The sequence below is a fragment of the Capsicum annuum genome, chromosome 6 (assembly GCF_002878395.1).
Source record: "Capsicum annuum cultivar UCD-10X-F1 chromosome 6, UCD10Xv1.1, whole genome shotgun sequence".
Taxonomy (NCBI): domain Eukaryota; kingdom Viridiplantae; phylum Streptophyta; class Magnoliopsida; order Solanales; family Solanaceae; genus Capsicum; species Capsicum annuum.
Genome location: NC_061116.1, coordinates 41,167,872 through 41,190,239, shown reverse-complemented (window position 1 = coordinate 41,190,239; position 22,368 = coordinate 41,167,872). Strand labels below are relative to the sequence as shown.

Sequence of the window (22,368 nt, the reverse complement as noted above, 5' to 3'; positions counted from 1 at the left end):
ATTTGCATTTGAGATTGATTCACTGAAGTTTTTGACAAGTGGCCATTTGGAATCAGCAAATACTTCAAAATAGGGAATTGGCTCTAAAAACCAAACGAACAACTAATCTGTCAGTCCCAATAAGCAAGTCATAAATAAGTTGGGGCATATATGGATAATCTTTAATGGAAAAAATAAATAGAAACATGAAAAATGACCTGAAGGGTCATTAGAATATTCATTACTAAAAGGACTTTTTTCCTCAAAAGTTAATCGATAGAAAGATCTTAAAAGCTTGAAAGGATAAAGTACGGGGCCTGTATGCTCTGAGTATGGCTTACCAAATAACATTTACAAAGAGGGAACACTTTTGAGAGATTTTGCAATAGGTAGCCCTTTTTCAACTATCTCTCTTAATTCACTTCCAAATTGCCAAACTTCAACTACAATCGCGAGCTGGTCTCTAACTGAATCAAAGAAGGCCGATGTATGCAATCTGAACCACAACACACAGATACCTTCTCGATACCAGCATAAACAAAGGCTCATCCAAGCCAAAAACTACCCAAGACATGAGTCTTAGCATCAACTTTGAATCCAAATATAACCTTTCTTTACCATTCTACACTTGTTATCTACTCCAAACTAGGGGGAATATCACCTGAGTCATATCCGCACAATGTCATTAAAAGAACTTGAAGAACTAAAAATGATCCATTGAAAGTAGACACAAAAAATATGGAAATAAGCCCATAAGGCACTATTAAGGCACATAAATGGATGTAATTAGGGAATACAATCTATGCCAATGACACCACTAGTTTGAGTGGTAATCAAAACTAAAATCTAGAAGTCCAAAGCATAACTATTCATCACTGAATGATCTACTCCAGGATGTCTGATCAATAGAAATAAAACCAAGCAGAAACCAACTGAGAATACCATCCAAAATTCTCAAAGTAGATTAAAGACTCGAGGTCAAAGATGAAAGGACCAATACCAAGTTCATGGGTTATTATCTGAGCACTTATCAATAATAATCCATTCAAAGTCCTGAATACCAAAAGGTAACTACAAAATAGGCTCAAAAAACCTTTAAATAAAAACCAGACTGAGGGAAATCTAACATTAATTTTGCACTCAAGCTCTATAAATTCAAGATGAAATCTCAACATCAAGGCTAAAATGCTTGATCTCAACTGCCTAAACCAAACCTGAAGGTGGGTCGGCATTAATACTCTAATTCTATCCTAGCTTCCAAATCGCTATCCCAAGGCGTCAAATCTAAATTTGACCTAACAAATCCAAAATAATGTCAAAGATTAACATTGACCATATGTCTAAATCAGAAATATCTATACCATATTATGCCGAGAAAAAATAGAAACACATCTAAAGAACAAAATCATAATAGAGGATAAATCACCTACTAAAAACATAAGAAATCCACTCTATATCCACTAGATGTCATGAAATATCAAAGCATACTTAAGAACTCCCCAATGATGTAAACCACACTAGTAATGGCAAAAGTCCAACAACGCAGAGAAATGCAACTCAACCTGGAAACTAACCAATTCAACACTTTATCTCTTAAAAAAGAAATAGGCACCAATCATTAAGGAAATACATTTCACCAAGCCTCATTAGGATGAACAAAATTAGAAATAGGTATTTTCTAAATCTACCTATAATCACTTTATTCATCCATGAATCACGACATTGAAGAAAAAAATTCTAATCTCGAAACTAAGGTCAATTTCAAGACCACCATTAGAAAATCAAACAACTCAATATAAAGAAGTTCTAATTTGCCAATTTAAGAAACGATCATAAGAAAGGCCACATGCCTTTATCTTCCTAACTCCATAGAAAACAAGAATCACATCACAATGAGAACGAAGCGTCCAACTCTACACTCATAACAAGGGTTAACTATCACTAGGAGATAAACCCAACAAGTTTACAAAATGTACCCAAGTCATCTCAATTTCAATATCAAACTACTATCAAGAAATGAAATATCCATAAAAAAAGAATGAATCCAAACTATTCAAGATCAAAGATAGGATATATAGAATGGGATAGCCAAAACAAAAACCTTCACACACCGGAGGCAAGTCCAAGAGTCTCAAACTCAAGAATGAGCAATATAACAACGAGCAATATAACTAAACTGTCAACTCTAGAACCATATAGAACCACAAAAGGTTAACTTACCCTTGATATCATAATACATTCCTAAATCAATATAACTCAACTAACCAAGAGGGAAAACAATCAACCTTGCTTCACTATGGGATAGAAATCATCAAATCAGGCTATATCTACTCAAGCCACCAAATAAGAATCATAAAGAAATAGCATTCTAACTAGATAAAACTAGTCTATACAACCTTTTATATGTAGTTTTGATGACAATCAACTAACTTTAAGGGACCAAATCCTTGGATATGCATGGTATAGTACAGTTGGCATGTATGTCTGCACAATTTTTCCTCTTGTACAATAAACTTACAGGTGCTGCTTGTACTGAATAGGACACCTGGTCCAATAAGATTTTTACCCTAATAATCACCAGATATAAAATAAAAAAGAGGCTTCTTTATCAAATGATTTTTGGAAAATACAAAGAGTGAATAGAGGCAGCAAAAACCTTATTTTAACATTACTCAAGTTAATAGATATTTATGTGTGCTTAAATAAAAATTATTCTTGGGTGAATTATGGTTTGTAAATGAATTAATCTTGTTATAAGAGTAGTGAACTTTCTCCTTTTGAGTAGAGAGTGCTTAGGTAAAGTTGCCTAAGTTTGATACTGATTAGAGCTAATCAGTGTAGAGGGTCCTTGGCAAAGTTGTCAAGATAAGTTTGTAGTAGAATTATTACAAGTGAAAGATACCTAGAGTTAGGTCAAAATCGATTCTATAATCAAAAGATTGATTAAAGTGGATTTTTTTAAGGTGCTTGTAAGGGTAATCCATGGTTCTTCCTCCCTTGAGTAGGGGGGTTTCCACATTAAATCATGTGGGTTTTTACTTTTCCTACATTATCTTTTGTTTTCCTATATTTTAGTGTTTGCTTGTTTGTGATTGACTTTGTGGGGCCTGGTCCCACACTGTGAGGTACAACCCTTAAGTTTTCAATAATGGTATCAGAACGGGATCAGTCTAGAAGTTTAACACCTAGAGTGATGTGATTATCGTGAATACTCTACCAAACTTGGAAGAAGGGCAATCTACCACTAGACCACCTAGATTTAACGTACAATACTATGGGTGGTGAAAAACTAGGATGTTTGACTTCATAATGGATAAGGATAGTGAACTGATTGGACTCATTCTTAATGGTCCTTATGTCCACGTTAGAGAAGTCAAGGACAGAGAAGTCATAAGAATGGTTATCAAAATTAGGAGGAAGTTCAATGATGAAGATAGAAAGAAAATTTAAAAGAACTATAAGGCCAAGAAACTGTAGGTTTGTGGTATAGGGCCTAATGAGTATAACAGGATTTCTTCCTATGAAAATGCAAAAAAAATATGGGATTTCTTAAATATTGTGCATGAAGGTACTACTAATGTGAAGGATTTAAAAGTTGACATGCTGACTACTCAATATTAAACCTTAACAATGAAATAAGGAGAAACCGTCCAAGAATTACATACACGATTCACTTATATATCTAATTAGATTCATTGCTTAAGAGAAGTGATTCTAGTGTATAAGAAAGTGAGAAAAATTCTTGGAGTTTTTCCTAAGTCCTGGGAAAGACAAGTGGATACTATAACTGAAGTAAAAAAAAACATAAAGACCCTCACTATGGATGAATTGATTGGAAATTTAAAAATTCATGAGCACAAAAAATAGCAAGAGCTAGAGTGAAACCCCTAGGCTTTGGACCCTCATAAAAACCTCATGAATTATGTATTCTTCCTAAGATAGAATTTAAATGTGTCACTCATACACTAAGGTATGAGTCATACCATTCTACCCATCCCTCTCATATGTTGAACAACCTAGGAGAGTAGCACACTATCCAAAATATGACTTGGCCTCTACCGGTCATATCTAAGTGTATGAGTTGTACATAACTTAGTTATGGAAGGTTTTCTTGGTCTAGAGTGGACTATTTATGGTATGAGTCAAGGGTATGGTTTAGGCTACAAGTCGTACCCTTTGAATACGATTTTAGGGCGTGTGGTCATACCTTGAGCAGTGTATGAGTCCTAGGTAAAGCCTAGGGTATGAGTTAGGGTACCACTCATCCCCTAGGGTATAATTGACTTAAGTGAGTCATACCCTAACTCAAGGTAATTTTCCAGTTTATAAGTTAAGGGCCCTATGGCCATTTCCCACCCTAAAACCCTAAATACCCCTCACTATAATGAATTGTGGCCTCCTAAACATTTATTTTGGTGGATCAAATACTCCAAATATTCTCTCAAATAAATTTTTGTAGAATTAGAGTCTAGGGTTCTAAGGGTGTTCATCTAGAAGCAAAGTGAAGTTAAGTTTCTTGGTGGATCATCTTGTTTAAGGCACGTTGCTCTCTCCCTAGTTAAATAACTCAAAAACCATGTATTTTAAACATGGAATAATAATTGTAAATGGTGATATTAAAATCAAATAATAGGGTTTTGTTGGCTAATAATTAATAAAGTTGGTTCTTGCTTCAACTTGTGTTTATACATGTCATTGGTGATGATTTGAATGTGTGGGTGTTTTTTATTATGGTTTAACAAATGGGTCTTGAGTAACCCTAATATTGATGAATTATACCATAAATTTAGTCTTGATAAAGGTATGCACACAAGGTGTTTGTGAAAATGTCTAAGTGAAATGTCTAGTCACATGTTGATAATATTTTGAACTAGAGAAATGGCCCAATGAATATGAATGGTTGATAAAATGGTATTGTAAAGATATTATTATCCATATAATGTGTTAATTTATGACCTTGTTGGTTGATGTCCATAATGGGGTAAAAGTCCCTAAACATGAAATTAAATTATGTTTGAACTAAAGTGTGGTATAAGATTGCTAATGAGGAATGAATGGGTTGTAAAGGATGAACATAAATGGAATTGAATGATGAAATGTGTCAAGGTATTGCCTATTTGAGTGACTGATTGATAAATGCCCCATCAGACCTTGTGGTCATGTATGATGTTAAATTGGTTGAATAGGTTGGTGTCCCTAAGTGTTCCATAGAATATTTGCTGATGTATGGACAAAGGGTTAAAGTCCTAATATTGACTAATGATAGTCGCGATGACTTGTCGTTAGAGTCCCTTGCCTAATTAAAATGCAAGAGGTTAGAGTCTCGTGCTTAAATACGCTGGCTTGGGGTTAGAGTCCCCTATCTAATATGGCTTGAGGTTAGAGTCCCTAGCCTAATAAAATGGCTTGAGGTTAGAGTCTCTTGCCTAAAGAAATGGCTTGTGGTTAACGTCCCTTGCTTAATGAATGTGTGTATGTGGTTAAAGTCCCTTGTCGAATAAGAAATGTTTGAATCTATAAGTGTGAAAGGTCAGAGTCCTCTACTTAATGTCTTACAATTAAGTGGCTCATGAATGTTAAGCCTTGTTCCTTTGATTGGCATGTGCTATATTTATATGTATACTTATGTGTATATATATGGTTGAATATGATGTGATGATTTGACATTAAATGATGATTATATTTTATCCTTATACTTGAATTATATGCTAGCGCTCCAACCGCTAACCATCTTTGAATGCTATGTTCCCATATGACATAGGGGCTAGAGCATCTTGTTCTATTCCTTTGTAGTGATAGGGGCTCCAGCGATTTGTATGATTGACATTGAAGTGGTGAGAATCCATTCTCTGAAAGTAATGCATTTCATAGTCCTTAGTTTGTTTCATAGACTTGTCTAGGATTTGGTTTTGGCTATTGTCAGGGGCATGTCCCGACGTATATAAATATTAACTTTGGATTTGTGTAGAGGCATTATGGGTGGCTGTGGACTTGGGTATATTGGTAGTATGTTGACATTAATAGATTGTTTACACATGTTTAAGTTACGATCTTTAGTATAGTTTCTGCTATCTGGATGTATATTCAAAGTTCTTTCAACTCTTGTGGATTAATGTGATGATTAGGTTACGTTAATGGGGAAATCTCTAGTCTAAGTTAGGCTTGAGGTAACTATACATTAAGGCCTTGTTTTAGGTCATGTCCATTAGGTATCAGAGCCTAAGTTTATGGTCAGTTGGGAGTCCACAATTCTGTGTCAAGTAGAGTCTCTCTTTTGGGTATGAAGTGCGCCACACTTATAAGAGAGGGGATACAAGACATTTTAGGAATATTTCCCCTTATTTTGTTTTAATCTCATGCTATAGAGTCTAAAGTCTTGGATTCTTTTAATTTTTATTTGCTATCTTTTAGATTGTGCCTCTAAGGAAATCTGATATGTAGGTAAACCCTTTTAAGGGCCCTATAGATGGAGCTCATTCAACTTTTAAGGTATTAACTTGGGCTAGGTTTGTAGATTTTGACCATCCTTATAGGGTTCCCTGGTCCCCACTAACCTTGTTTAGAGAGTGACACTCCTACTGAATCACTACCTGGGGATGCTTCTAATGCTGAGTTTTGTTGCTTTATCAACCTCTTGACTTTATTGGTAGCCTCTCAATTGGAGCATGGTGATCTAGCTACTGTTTCTTTTGAGGCCATAAGAGTTGGCCAATTTATGAGGTTGAACCCTTCTATGTTCATGGGTACTAAGGTTGAGAAGGATTCTCAAGGCTTCGTTAATAAAATAGAAAAGATATTCTAAATCATGCATGCTTTGTAGGTTGAGGCTACTCAGTTTGTTTTTTTATTAGTTGAAAGATATGGCGTACCTATGGTATAAAGGGTAGGAATTTTCTAGAGATATGGGTGCTAGTTCTGCCATATGGGGGGGGGGGGGGGGGGGTTCTATGAGGCTTTCTTAGATTATTTCTTTTCTCAAAAGTTAAGTGAAGCAAAGGCAAAAGAATTTGTGAACTTGAAGCAAAGGGCGGATGACTATTCAAGAGTATGCCTTTAAATTTTGTCAGTTGTATAGATCCATTAGTTGTGTAGGTATGCTCATGAGATGGTTTCTAGAATGAGGGCTAGATGTGTAAGTTTGTTTTGGGATAGTCCTATGAGTTGTTGCTTGAGAGCAAAACGACTTTGTTGATTGAAAATATGGACACCTCTAGGTTTATCATGTATATACAACAAATGGAAGAAGAGTAAAAGGAATAGGTTCAGTTTAGTGAAAAATATGGGAAAGAGTTTAGACCTTTCGAGCATAGTGGTACAGATGGTGGTAAGTGTCCACAGAAGAAGGGAGGGAGTTCTGGTTCTTTTTCTTCTGGTAGTGATCCTTACCAGAAATTGTCGGGTGATCATCGATCTTAGTTTTGTGGTGGATTCCTGGAATTGGTGCCCAATCTCAGATTGGTGGGGCTCAGTCGGCTTCATCCTACCCACCTTGTGGATTCTATGGTCAGCCTCATTGTGGTCAGTCTGAGTAAGGGTGGAACAGATGTTTTAGATATGGTCATATTGGTCACATACTATGAGATTGTCCTTCTCTAGAGGCTTCTTGGGCCAATAGGGCCCATAATTCTAGTTTCTCTACTCCTGCACCGAAGGGTGCTATGGCTGTTTCTATTTTTGGTGCCGGTACTAGCCAAAATTATTTGTATGCACTTGCTACTCGCTAGGATTCTAAGGCATCTCCCGATGTTTTCATGGGTATGTTGAAAATTTTCTCCTATAATGTTTATTGTTTCTTGATCCAGGGTCTACTTTTTCTTGTTGACCCCATTTGTGGTTGTTCATTTTGGTTTGGTCCCGAGAGCCTGTTGATTTATTTTTCTATTTCTACCCTAGTAGAAGACTGTGGTTGTTTAAAGAGTCTATAGAGGGTGTGTGGTATCGGTTAGTGGTAGAAAAACTCTTGTGGATTTGATAGAGTTTGACATGGTTGATTTTGATGTTATTCTAGGGATGGATTAGTTGCACTCATGCTATGCTTCTTTAAATTGTTGGACTCATATGGTTATGTTTAAATCCCCTAATGATCAAGTCTTTGTATGGAAAGTTGGTTCTTTAGTGCCCAAGGGGAGATTTATTTCTCATCTTAAGGCCCGAAGATTGATCTATAAAGGGTATTTTTATCACTTGGTCCGAGTTAAAGATTCCAACTCAGAAGAGCCATCACTAGTTTCCATTCCCGTGGTTAATGAGTCTCTCGAGGTTTTCCCTAATGGTATTCTCATTATTCTTCCTGATAGAGAAATTGATTTTGGGATTGATCCTATTCCAGACACTCATCCGATTTCTATCCCCTCTTATAGAATGGATTTGCCGGAGTTGAATGACCTGAAGGAGCAATTGAAAGACATCTTAGATAAAGGTTTTATCCATCCTAGTGTGTCTCCTTGGGGTGCTCCTATGTTGTTTGTACAAAAAAAGGATAGTTCCCTTCATATGTGCATTGATTACCGTCAGATGAACAAAATGACCATAAAAAGAAATATCCTCTTCCTAGAATTGATGACTTATTTGATCAACTTCAAGGTTCCAAGTGTTTCTCTAATATTGATCTTAGGTTGGGTTATCACAACTGTAAGATTAGGGAGGTGGATATCCCTAAGACTGCCTTTAGGACCTGGTATGGTCACTATGAGCTCCTAGTCATTCCTTTAGGTTGACCAATGCCTTGACGACATTCATGGATTTGATGAATAGGGTTTTCCATTCATTCTGGGACTTCTTTTTCATTGTCTTTATTGATGATATCTTGGTCTATTCTAAAACTGAGGTGGATTATGTCGATCACCTTCGTGCTTGTAACGCCCCGAATCTGGTACCCGGAATGCCACACGATGCTCATGACCCTAAAGGACCACGAGCTAACCCATGACTGATATCTGTAATTGAGCGCTGCATAATATACTGATGTGTGAGTAGATGCTAACATATTTAAGGCTTTTAACTAAGAATAATTGAAAAGTTTTAAGCAACTTTTGTCCTTTTTGATTGTTTTATGTTTAATTTTGCCGTAGAAGCTGATATGATAGAGAACAACCAAGAATGGAAGCAAAGAAGTTTAAATCTAAAGAAATTTGAAGAAAAGTGTGGCTGACAACATTTGTGATAAGTCGTCAGTCCTGTGATAAGCTATCAACTTCATCGTCAGCAGTAACTAGAGAATGGACTAAGTTGAAAGCTGTGATGACATTTTGTGATAGGTCATCAAGGGTCTGATAAGCTGTCAAGAATGTCGTCAGCCTAAGGAAACATAGGAGAACTAAAGCAGAGCCTTGACGACATTTTGTGATAGGTCGTCAAGGAGCTAATAAGTTATCAAGATTATCGTCAGCCTTAAGTAGGAAGAGGCAAAATTAAAGAAGGAGTTGACGACATTTGTGATAAGTCATCAGCCTCCTGATAGGCTATCACAAATGTCGTCACCTAATCTGAGGAATTTCTGAAATTTTATTATTTTATTTCCTTATTTAGGGTGAACTTTTTAAAGCCTTGTTTAGGGTTTTCTTGGGGAGGTTCGTACATTGAGTTTTGATGATACTTTGATATTTTTTCTCTCTAATTTCTTAGCTTGAAAAGGCAAATACTTCGAAGAGATTATTATCATTATTTTGGGATTTCCTTTGTGATCTAATATGCGATTCAATAGTTATTATTCTTATTGTGGTAAGTTTAACTTTCAAAGCATGAATAGAACTCGATATTTCAATTTTAGCATTATGAGTGGCTAAATTCTATTAACTTGAATTATGGGATCTAGGGTTAGGGCTTGATAAAGTGCTGAGTGATCAAGATTCGAAAGGTTGTAGGACTTCTTGATAATGCTGAGGTTTTAATTACCGTCTGTTGGTTGCAAACAATAGATAAAATCCACTTTGATGTTCTTGAGAAAGAAATCAAATATAGTGGGAAGTGAATTATCAACAGGGACTTGAAAATACTCCGTTTAATAATCAGCGCTATAACAAGGTTGGTTAACCTGAGGTAAAATCTGGGCTGTGGATATAAATTCCCTAAGTTTGAGAGGATTAGGTAATTAAATGCTTAAGTAGGTCAAGAGACCTTTAGGCATAACTTCGATAAAGATAACTTGTTTTCCTATATACTGTGAGAATCTTGAACTACTATTAGCATCTGTCAAGTACCAAGACCCTTAGTGAACATAATTCTGGTTTTTCATAAAGTCTCGATTATGAACACTTAAGTTAAAGTGACCAACAATTTATTGGCTAATCTCCAAAAGCCCCCTTTTATCTTTTTGTATCATCTGTTTGAATTCAACTTGTAGCTACAGTCTCAAATTAGTTTAATCGCCACTCACATTGTTCCCTGTGGATTCGACCCCAACTCCAAAAGTTGGGTAAATATATTGATGACGACTGCCTTGGAGTAAATTAAAGTGTAAGTTGAGCATTATCAAATACTATATAAATGCAGAATAAAAGGTTGAAAGGCCATAAGGTTCAAAAATCTAATAAAACATAACATCTGGAGATAGGTATATCAATTCCAAAATAAAATTGAAGTAACTGTTTGAACATGCTATTATCTGAACATACTAGTCTGAAAGCTTCTAAACTATCTAAAAACTGTGGAGTTGATGGGATATGTCCCCAACTAACTCTAGACTACTGAACTAATAAAGTAAAAAAGTAATCATGCTATCCTCAAATGATAAGGACTCACTGCTAGTCTGGCTTCTAAACATCTAACCTACTAAGGATGCTGTGGATCTCATGCTTCTGAACCTACTGAATAAAACACCATAGCGCAAATGGGTCAGTATGTTTGAATGTACTGGTATGCAAGCGAGGTAGGCTGAATGTAAGGGGTTTATATGAATGAACAATACTAACTGACTGAATAATATGAGCATGAGAGTACATGCATAAATACGTGAACTATAACTGAGATCATGACATCATTGAATCTGAATATTGATAACATAAGTTTTCATTTAACTGATATACTATTATCTGAAACACTGTGCTTGACAGTCCTGTTTCTAATGGAACTAGCTGAGTTTTGTACTGAGTTGGCTGACTGTATCTGATAGTCCTCAATTCTGTAGAACTATCTGAGTTTTATTACCGAGAATGAGACTGTAACTATAACTGTAACTGAGTATGCTATAAACCAAGCTTTGGCAGCACAGGAAAAATCTTCCAGTAATTCAGATGAAGATGAGAATAATGGAGATGTTTCTATGCTAGAAGTGGAAGACAATCCAGTTATCTATGATTCCTTGTTTGTATTCATGGCAAACATAAATGCTAAAAAGGAAAAGAAGGTAACTCTTTCCATTATTAAGGAGAATCTAGATAATTACAGTAATAAAAAGATAAAAAGTCTTTCTAGTGTCTTGATTGACTTTGTATGTGAACTTGTTGCTGAGAAAGTTGTTTTAGAGGAGTAAGTAGAAAATTAAGAACATGAATTAATTGCCTTAACTCTTCAGATATCTAAAACTGAAGAAATGGTCACTAAAGTAAAGTCTGAATATCTGAATTGTGTAAGTCACTTGTGACCATGGACCACACCTTTTGTTTTCGCACGTTTCACATGCCTACTTTAAGAGCCTTGATTTCCCCAATTTTTTTAGGGCATCATTCTTTTCCTTATTTATTTTTCAATCTATGCCTCATTTTTCTTTTCATCGTTCCTTTCTTTTTTACTTTTTTCATTGCTTGTCTCAAAGGCATACACTTACACTACCATGACCCAAAGTCAACTCTTTTAAACTTACCACCCCCAACTTAGGCATTTAGCCTCAATTATCATTTTTTATGTTCAAGGAGGGTTGGGTTTAATAGAGGGACAAATTTTTGAATGGTACACGACTTGTAACGTGGTTACCAAAGAAAGGATTGAAGGCACAAATTTAGGGATCTAAGGGTCCTATTCTATGCGTGGGTAGGATATTTAGGCTTAGAGTTGGTTCCTAGTTCATAAAGATGGCCTAGGATCATCTCACGAACCAAATATAATCAAACATAACCTTGAGAGACTAAAGTGACAAGTTCTAGATGGTACAAGTGTACATGAGATTTAGACAAATAAGCTCACTTTACTTTGCATGGAAATTTGCCAAGGAGGCTCAATTTCCCCTCCCTCTAGAGACAAAAATGGAATATCAATCGATTTTCACAAGTTAACAAATTTGGAGTCACAAAAAGAGAAAAAGTATTAAAACAAGGCTGCTCACATTCGTGCCCTTTTTTAAAAATCTTTGGACGCAGGAGAGGTGTTTGATTTGAATTTGCACCATTCACAATTTTATAATTATGGTACCAACATAAGCCTTCGTCTCACATTTTGGCTTTCACTCGGGCAAACCATATGGCTACTCAGACTTTGCCATAGGTATAAGTGCAATCCTAAATCCAAAATGCCACAGGTACTCAGACTTTCCTTGAATTTAGACCTCCAATGCTATGGGTACTCAGACTTCCCCTACATCCATGGCTCAAAACCTAATCACGAAGCTTTTCCCTTAAGAATGTCGTTACTCAATCCATCATAGGGAAACACCCATCGAATATCATCATAAGCCAAATCAAGATAAAGCAATAATCTAAAAACAAAACAGAATGACTAATCCATGAAAATATGGGAACCATTAGAGTGTCCAAATATAACAACCTAAACAAAAATAGAAATCATCCAAAAAAACATCAAAATATGTAGAAATGTATATAATACATGCCCTTAAAAATAAATGAAGAGACATTCACCCCCAACTAAAATCTTGTAGTGTCCTTACTGCATAAACAATAAAGCATAAGAAGAGATAATGGTGCTCCCTAAAACTGCATCAAGAGCTGCTCTCGCTCTCATATTCCGCATCACCACCTACTTCCTTAGAACTTGACTAGTTGGCTGGGGACTCATCGTCTCTTTCAACTCGGGAGAAAGGTAGTCTATATTGGGGTTTTAGGACCTTCCAAAGGGCTCTTACTCCCTTCCACATCCTGCTAAAGAATTTTTATCTCTTCTTCTCTCTTTTAACCATCTTCTCATATGAAGCTCAGAGCTTTTGGTGCGAATCTGCCAAAGATGAGTAGGCTCACTCAAGATAAGCAATTGTATCTTCCTTCTTTTTTTGATCCTCTCGATACTTATAATAATCAACACAGGATATATATTAGTGGCGAGTGGTAGAGGGCTCTCTCCGCCATTGGGGAAATGTAGACACAAGCTCCTTAATAGGTCTCATCTCATCAAAAATATCATCAAAGAGGTTGGCTGTGGATGGCTTGCAAGATTCTGACCCTTAAATGTCTATTTACCCAAATTGATCTTTATTTTTTTCCACTTACCCAGTGGACCCTTACCTTTAATTTTTAGAGGGTAGATGAGGTGCTGGCGCACACCCAAGTATCTCTCAGGTACTCCTTAACTCCTGATCGCCTACATAACTTTATAATCAAATAAGGGAAATATAGTTGCACACCACCTTAGTTATGGAAGAATTTTATCTCAGATATCACAATTCAACAAATATTCAAAGGGATGTCATCTAAAATGCAAGCCACCATCCTAGCTCGCATGTCAGGAATTGCTGTCATATGGGTGCAAAGGGAGACCTGGATACAAGTGATATTCAGCCAAATTCGGGCCTTGGTGGTGAATTCATTCATGGATATGTTTTTTTATCACGATCCAAGAGACCTCTTTGCCGGGGGATAATCTCTCCGCCAACTAGCTGCTTGACTCACACCCCTTGGCCTTAAAGTCAACCATGTTTGCATTCGGGAGCCTATATAGATCATTGATTTTCTCTGCACTAAAGTCCACCACTTTTTTCTGGATCTTGATAGTCATGCTGGATGGGTTTGAGAAGGATACTATACTAAGGTTAGAGTAAAACTCCCAGACCCATTGCTAATTCACCTTGCAAGGGTTCAGGGCAAAGTACCTCCACCCTGTTGACATAAGCTTGTTATGAAACGCCAAAAGTTTTTCCGACACTTTTTCCAAGCATATTCCTCTTTTCGGGAAAAACTGTCTGTAGAAGATCAACATGGTATTGAGTGTGGCAATCGGTGTCCATGAATCAGATTTGGTAATATTCTTCCACGATATGAACCTAAAAAACAAGAGAACAATGCGACCTCATCAATCATTGGCATATACATGAACATACTATGCTATCTTGTTCACTAAAGCTTATGGGATGGCGATTTGGTGGTGTTTGGACAAAAATTTATAGAGCAGAATTTTTGGCCCAGGCTAAAAATCAACTTTAGTTAATGCAATCGCGGGCCATTAGGTTCTTGCCGAGATGTAAGAGCATAAAACCTATTCTGGCTAGTACTGGTACTAGAAGCAGGAGTAGTCACTGAAGCTGTACCACTAGGGTCAAGAGTAGAAGACAACGCAATTGGAGCTTTGACCACTTTAGATGATTTCTTACTGATCGAACTATTGCAAAGCATATGACCTGGCTATCTACATCTAAAAAACTTGTCCCTGCTTTCATCATAATAGCCCTGATGAAGTCGACCATAAAACAAATAAGGAGGGAAAGAATAAGTCAACTGACCCCCACGCTCCTATTATTGGGCACCTTGTGCCCAAAAATTATCACCACCTTGCAAATGCTTGTCACCCGACTGCCTCACGTAAGGAGAACTAGAAGTAGAGAAGGAACCAAAGCTCCCCCACTTCTTTTTCGTCCATTTACCTCTATCTCGACCACCCTGATGCTGAGCACCACTCTGCTCAGAGAACCTACTCCTCTTACCCTACCTTTCCCCAAGCTCTTCATGTTTTCTCTTTTTATCTTCCACCTACTGTATGTGGATAACCAAGCTCAAAATATACATATCCTTGATTAGCAAAGAAGTGTTGCTTTCAAGGATCTGATCGCAAGATAGCCCCAAAGTGAAGTTTCTCATTCTCGCCCTTATGTTAGCCACCAAATTTGGAGCATACCTTGACAACTGATAAAACTTCAAGGCATATTCCTTGACAAAACTTTTACCTTGCTTGAGATTCACAAACTCCTCCATCTTTGCTTCCCTTAGATCTTGAGGAAATAAATGATCTAGAAAAGTATTAGAAAAAGCATCCCATAAGGAAAACTTCTCCACATGACCTCTATCCTTATCCCACTTCTTGTACCATTGGTACATAATATCCTTGTGCTAATAAGTTACAAAATTGACACCTTCCACATTTGTGGCCTGTATCACCCTAAATATCTTCTCTAGTTTATCCAACAAACCCTAAGAACACTCCTACACTTTTACACAAGTAAAAGAAGGAGGATTTAGCTTCATAAATTGGCCAACCCTTATGGCCTCAGCAGACAACCCACCAGACGCATCTCGCTCAGCCTGAGAAATAATAAACTTAGAAATAGTATGAATAGACTGGAAAAATTCTAAATTAGTCACCTCACCTTAAGGAGGACCAGCAACAACTGGGGAAACGATTAAAACAATTAGGCATAGAACTCTGAGAACGAATGCGAACTCCAGTTGTAGGACGTACCCCATCAACATCATCCCTAGATGGGACAAAAGAATTTTCTTGTGTTCCAGATCGTCGAGGCGTGATGTAAAAATTTAAAAACCAAGTATTAGAGAAGAATTCTAGGGCTTAGATTCCAAGCTTAAAAATAGAGTACAAAGAAAGTAAAACATTCCAAAATGCTCGGTAGCCTCTCTCTTATAAGTGTGGCACACTAGACACCTTTAAAAGTGAATCTACTAGACACGACTTTATCGACTCCTAATTGACCATGAACCTAAAGCTCTAATACCAACTTGACACGACCCGACCCGGCACCTTGTAGTAGTAGGTGTCCCAAGTTTGATAGGGGCCAAAGACTACCCCTGCTACCCAATCCAACCTCCAACCCAATCGAGTCCAACCATCCCATACCAACCATCCAAAAATACCAAACCAAATCAAAACCATAAATCCAACCATAACCAAATAAGTTCCACATATAATTAAATACATAATCCCAAAATGAAATATGATGGAACAACAAAAAATTTTATCTAGTGATGTCAGCCCTAATACCAATACCAATACCAATACTAAGGCTGACACCGATACCGATCCTGCCCATTCCAACCTATAGTAGTTCAACAAAAGCCTCTAACCAAAACAATATAAAAATCCGATTGGAACATGTCCCAACCATAGCCAAAACCAATATCCATAAATAATCCAAAGTATGAAATAACATCCATGAAATGGAGCCTTCCAAAAAGATGAAAGCTCACTGCTTCAATCCAAAGCTGATCCCCAAATATTCAACGACTAAGTAAGAAGAGTAGAATGATCGGTTCCTACATCATGAGGGAGACAACCACCCAAAGATGGGTTAATGGGTGAACGCTAGCATGAACTCAGTATAACGATAAAATAATGTAATTTAAGAAAATTAAGTAAGATCGTCCATATTCATAAAACCCATACATATATATAACCATGCTGAGAAAGGGAACTGGGTTTAGCATGTATTTAAAACCTTTAACCTGGGTATGCGAAGCTTAACCATCCTAGAACCACTCACGGCCTATATGATTCTTGTGTAAACCCCTGAATGGGCCTCGATGCGTGTAATCACATGAACCAGAGATACCATAAGAATTGGGGATTCTCATGTACCTTTCACTCTCCATTGATACATTTGTACATTGTACCTATAGGATTCTTGTGTACCTCATGAGTATAATATAAGGTTTCCATGACCTACCCCTCATGTTGGCAAACATGAGTTTTTAGTGTTCATCCATTGGACTCTCAATTTCATGGTTAGCTTTCACACCCTGCCATTATTGTTAAATTAAAACCAATTTCCAACCAAACCATTATTACATTATTATTAACCAAGGCTATTAGTAGTGGTATCGTTATATTGACTATAACTTACAAGTGTTGTCCTTAGCCAAACCTTTTAGTGTTAAAGAGATTTCCTTGTACCCATAAACCCTGTTATCCAATTAACTTGGGGGATTCCCATGTACCCTACAAGCATTCATTACCATATTAAATTAGGGGATTCCCTTGTACCCCACAAGTATGTTTATTATGATAAATCATTCCAAAACTATTTAAACCATTCATATCATTTAGGGTTCCATTACAAAGTTTAAACCATTCATAATTTTTATTGAAAATTCAATAATATGGTGAAAACATTGTTATAGGCATTTTATCAAACACATTGGGGGCATCGTATTTCTAAAGCCAAAGTCAAATTACCAAACAAATATTTCCATGCAACCAAATATCCAAAACCACCATTAATGCAAATAAAAGCATAATTAAAACACGGGAAAACCACAATCAAACATTTGTAGCCAAAACCTCAAAATCATATTTGAAAACCCAAAATCATACAACATTAAAATCCTAAAAGCATTTTATGAATTCATGACTTTAGTTAGAACTAATAATGAGGGAAGAGAACATTCCTTAAACTGAGTTGATGATGGAGAGAAATCACCAAAACAAGCCCCAATTTACTCCTTAAGATAAAACCCTAACTTCCCTTGCCTAATTACTCTAGAGAGAATTTAAAAGTGTTTTTTAAGTGTTTAAGAATAGTATAGTAGGGAAAATAACCTCCCAAGTGCAACATAATTTGTGGGACCTCATTAGTATAAGTGGGGATATGACATACCCAAACCAAGTCGTATCCAATTATATGATTAGCACCCATAAATTGTACCCCTGGCAGAGTAGAAATTTTTGAGGTTTGAATATTGACGACTATATGAGTCCATGGTATGACTCATACCCCTGATTACTGCTTATGGTGAGCCACTCATACTCAGATTCAACTTAAGTTACCAAGTCTAAGGTTAAGTTAAGTAACCAAACAACCCATGTACATCGATATGACTTGTACCCTGCAAATCATACCTATTCTAGTAACTAAATCCACCCCATCAACCAATAATGATTAGCATACGACTAGACCATACCACCCGTACCCAAGTGTATGACTTATTCCCCTAAGTCGTATCTTGCCCAGAAACTAGAAATCAAGGAAATTTTCAAAGGTCCAAAAACCAGGGTGTTTTGCCAAATGCATTTCAAGTAACTATAGTAAAGTTAATTCTTATTTCTATTTATTTTATTGAATTTAATTTTACAAAATAAACCTAAACTAAAACTAAACTGAACTAAAAGATGCGAAGTTTACTAAAATTGTGTACTTGTATTATTAATGTCTAAAATAAATACAATAAGGAAAATAAGAATGGGATGAATTAGATAAATATACTGAACATAAAGAAATAGGGATTGCGGACAACTGTATCGACCGATGGACTTACCAGTCTTGGTTGGTATAATGGGAGATGATAGTACATCGAGTGTGTTGTCGGAGAAAAAGATCAATATATTGCTTATGTAGCCTACCCTTTAGACATTTTAAAAGAAGGTTCCATTACTGATATTTCTACTTTCATTATAGGTAATACATTTGGGTTCAAAGAGCAACATGCTCAATATTTGGAAGATATGTGTATCCCTCTTGTTTATATTAAAACTTCCCAAAGTATGCCTCATGGTATCCACGTTGAAAAAGATAAACTAAATAAGTATGGTCGTCCTCTATTGGGATGTACTATTAAACTGAAATTGGGGTTCTTTGCAAAAAACTAAAGTAGAGCTATCAATGAATGTCTTTGCGGTGGACTTAATTTTGTCAAGGATAATGAAAATGTGAACTCACAACTATTTATACATTGGAGATATTATTTTTTATTTGTACAGAAGCACTTTATAAAGCACAAGTTGAAATAGGTAAAATCAAAGGGTATTATATGAATGCTACTATAGGTACATGCAAGGAAATGATCAAAAGAGTTGTATTTCCTAGTGAATTAGGCATTCGACTGTAATGTATGACAACATAATTAGTAACGTCACCTCAAATACTAGCTTGTCTCATTATTGCCGTATTACTTAATGGATTGAGTTACCACAAATACTAGTTTGACTTATTATTGCCGTGATAAGGATCCACTTCTTCACATTTACTGTGAAATGCATGCAGTTATTAATAAAGAAAGGAATTATGGTATCCATTTTTGGGTATTAGTAAAAGTGTTACATATATTGGTGGAGATCAAATTCAATATGATACCATAGTAGATAAACTTTAAAAGTGAATGAGACATAACTTTGGACTTCGTTGATTTATTGCCTGGTAATTTTACTAAACAAGATCAAAGACACATTATTTATTTTGGTCAAGATTAGATCTCTTTACCAGGTATTCTACTATGGTTTCAAGAGGTATTCACACTTGTCATATATGTGCTCTGGCTAAGATCTTTAGGGCTAATTCTGTACTATAATAAGGTAGAGAAACTTTAGGACATCCTTAGGATAGTGCCCCAGGTGCCATAGCTAATCGAGTAGATCCAAAAGCATGTGTAAAAGCTCTTAATAAAGGACATGATATTGATCATGATGGTTATGAGATTATTTATGAGGCTTCCAAAGGGAGCCTGAAATAAGTTGTTGCTTGTAAGGTATGAATAGAGATCGTATTTAATTTTGTAGCAGTGGAAGTTTTGGATAAGTAAAAGAAGTAGATATTAGAAGATAAATTAGAAAGAAATAATGAAGGATATGGAGAAAGAACTTAAGTAATTAGCCTTTTTTATCTTAGTTGAATTGCAATTAAACTCAACCGAATCTTTTACTTAAAGGATTGAGTTAAAACAACAAATTCTATTGCATATATTTTACTTAGTGTATACTTACCTAGATATACTAGATTTGACATAAAAATCTAGAAAAATAAATCAAAATAAGAATGAAATCTTTCTATTGTTGTCTTGGATGCACAATTAATACTATAGATCCTTAGGATTGATATATTTTTTCTATGTTGTAGTTTCCCTAAATCAAACCAAGTAGCACAACTTTTTCTACCCAACCTGTTTATTGTCCATTTTGTGTTGAAATAGATCCTTAATTTATTACTGATTGTTTTATTAGATATTAGGTTGTTACATTAATTAGTGATTAGATATTAGTATTAGATGAGATTCTAAATTTTTTTTTGGATTTCATGATAGGAGTACTGGAGGGAACAAATCTTTTTTTAAGCGAATTTATCACGACATAGGAAAAGCCACCCATTATCAAAAATTATATTATTATATTTAAATTATTTTTAATAGTAAAAGGGGGTTCTGACAAATTAATATATAGCGAAGTTTTTCCCCTGATTCATAACTTCTTTTCAATACTAAAAATATTAGTATTTGATTTCTATGATTAGTAAAATAGGAAATAAGATATTCAAATAAATAATTTTATAGAAAATGAATATTCATCTATTGTATTTTCATGTGAGTAAGGGGCAAGAAAACTCTATGGAAAGATGATGGTTTAATTTGATAATTTTTGAGGAGTTCAGATACAGGTATGGGCTAAATAAATCAATGGGTAGTCTTGGTCTTATTGAAAATACCAATGAAGATCCAAACCAAAACGTGAAAAAAATTATAGTTGTTGTAATGTTGATTATTTATTCACTATTTAAGACATGAAATTTCATCTCTGATGATACTTTTGTAGTTAGCAAGAGGAATGGAGGCAGTTATTCCATCTATTTCAATATTAAAAATCAGATTTTTGAGATTGACAATGATCATTCTTTTTTCTGAGTGAACTAGAAAGTTATTTTTATAGTTTCCAAAACTTGAGTTATTTAAATAATGGATTTAGGGACAAAGATTCCTACTATAATGTTTACATATATGATACTTAATATAGTTAGAATAATCACATTAATAGTTGCATTGATGTGGTAGTGAGAATTACCAAATATATATGGAAACTTCCATATAAGTATTAGTGAGAATTACAACAATAGTTACATTTATAGGGCCATTTGTGGTGGTGAAAGTCAAAATAGTAGTGAAAACGAGAGTTCGAGACAAACTTGCACAAAGGGCAATAATTTAACTATAAGAGAAAGTTCTAATAATCTTGAAGTAACTAAAAAATACAAGCCTTTGTGGGTACAATGTGAAAATTGTTATGGATTAAATTATAAGAATTTTTATATTAAAAATAAACTTTTGTGAACAATGTGAATATCATTTGAAAATGAGTAGTTCAAATAAAATTGAACTTTTGATTGATTCGAGTACTTGGGATCCTATGGATGAAGACATGGTCTCTCTGGATCCCACTAAACTTTATTAGAAGGAGACTTATAAAGATTGTATTGATTCTTGTCAAAGAATGACACGATTAACCAATGTTGTTCAAGCATGCATAGGCCAATTAAACAACATTCCTGTAGGAATTGGAGTTATGGATTTTCCATTTATTAAAGGTAGTATGGGATCTGTAGTCTTAGAGAAATCACCCATTTGATTGAACAATCTACCACTAAAAATTTTCCTCTTATTATAGTGTGTACTTCTGAAGGAGGGGGGTGGGCAAATATAGGAAGGTAGTTTGAGATTGCAACAAATGGATAAAATATTGTTTGCTTTATATGATTATTAATTAAAGTAAAACTTATTTTATGTACCAATCCTTACATCTCCGACAATCGGTGGAGTGACTTTTAATTTGGTAAGTTGGGGGATATCATTATTGCTGAACCCAATGCCTATAATGCATTTGCAGGTAAAATAATAATTGAACAATCATTGAATAAAATAGTACTCAAAGGTTTAGATGTAGCTAAATACTTATTATAGAAGGGATTATTAGACCTAATTGTACCACATAATCTTTTAAAAAATATTCTGAGTGAGTTTTTTTAATCCTCACAACTTTTTTCTTTGAATCAAATGTCAAGAAAACTCAAGTAGAAAACTAAGTTCAATTATATTATATTATTTGTGTTTGTAGTAAAAAAGGTAGTTAGTTTATAAGAAAGTAAATAAGATAATAAGAGTCTTTTCCATGGTGCTAGAAGATCTATTTGTAGAAAGAATCAAAACGAAAGTTAAGGATAACTCTTTTTTGACCTATATTCATAATTACAAATCAAGAAGACTTTATTACCAAGAGTAAGTTCTTCTTTTCGTGAAATTAAAAAAATAAAATAAATTTCTTTTTGTCTTAGGTATATAATTTAAAATTTAAATATAGATAATACAGTTTTGTATCTTTCTCTATATCCCGAATAACCATTAAAGCTAGAAATTCATGTTGGGTCGAATTTGAATAAATCTTTTGATAATATCTCTATCTATTTTTAGAAAATTAGATGAAAAGAACAAAAGATCAATAAATGAAGAAAAATAATAAAGTTTATAATAATACATATCTTTCTCATGTACGAGATGAATAAGTCCATTTATTTAGTTTTACAGTTTTACA

General features: G+C 35.1%; 1 pseudogene; it reads left to right on the top strand.

Annotated features, from left to right (window-relative positions):
- The first annotated feature begins 20,345 nt into the window (after positions 1-20,345).
- LOC107874372 lies at positions 20,346-21,806 on the top strand (annotated as a pseudogene).
- The last annotated feature ends 562 nt before the right edge of the window (positions 21,807-22,368 follow it).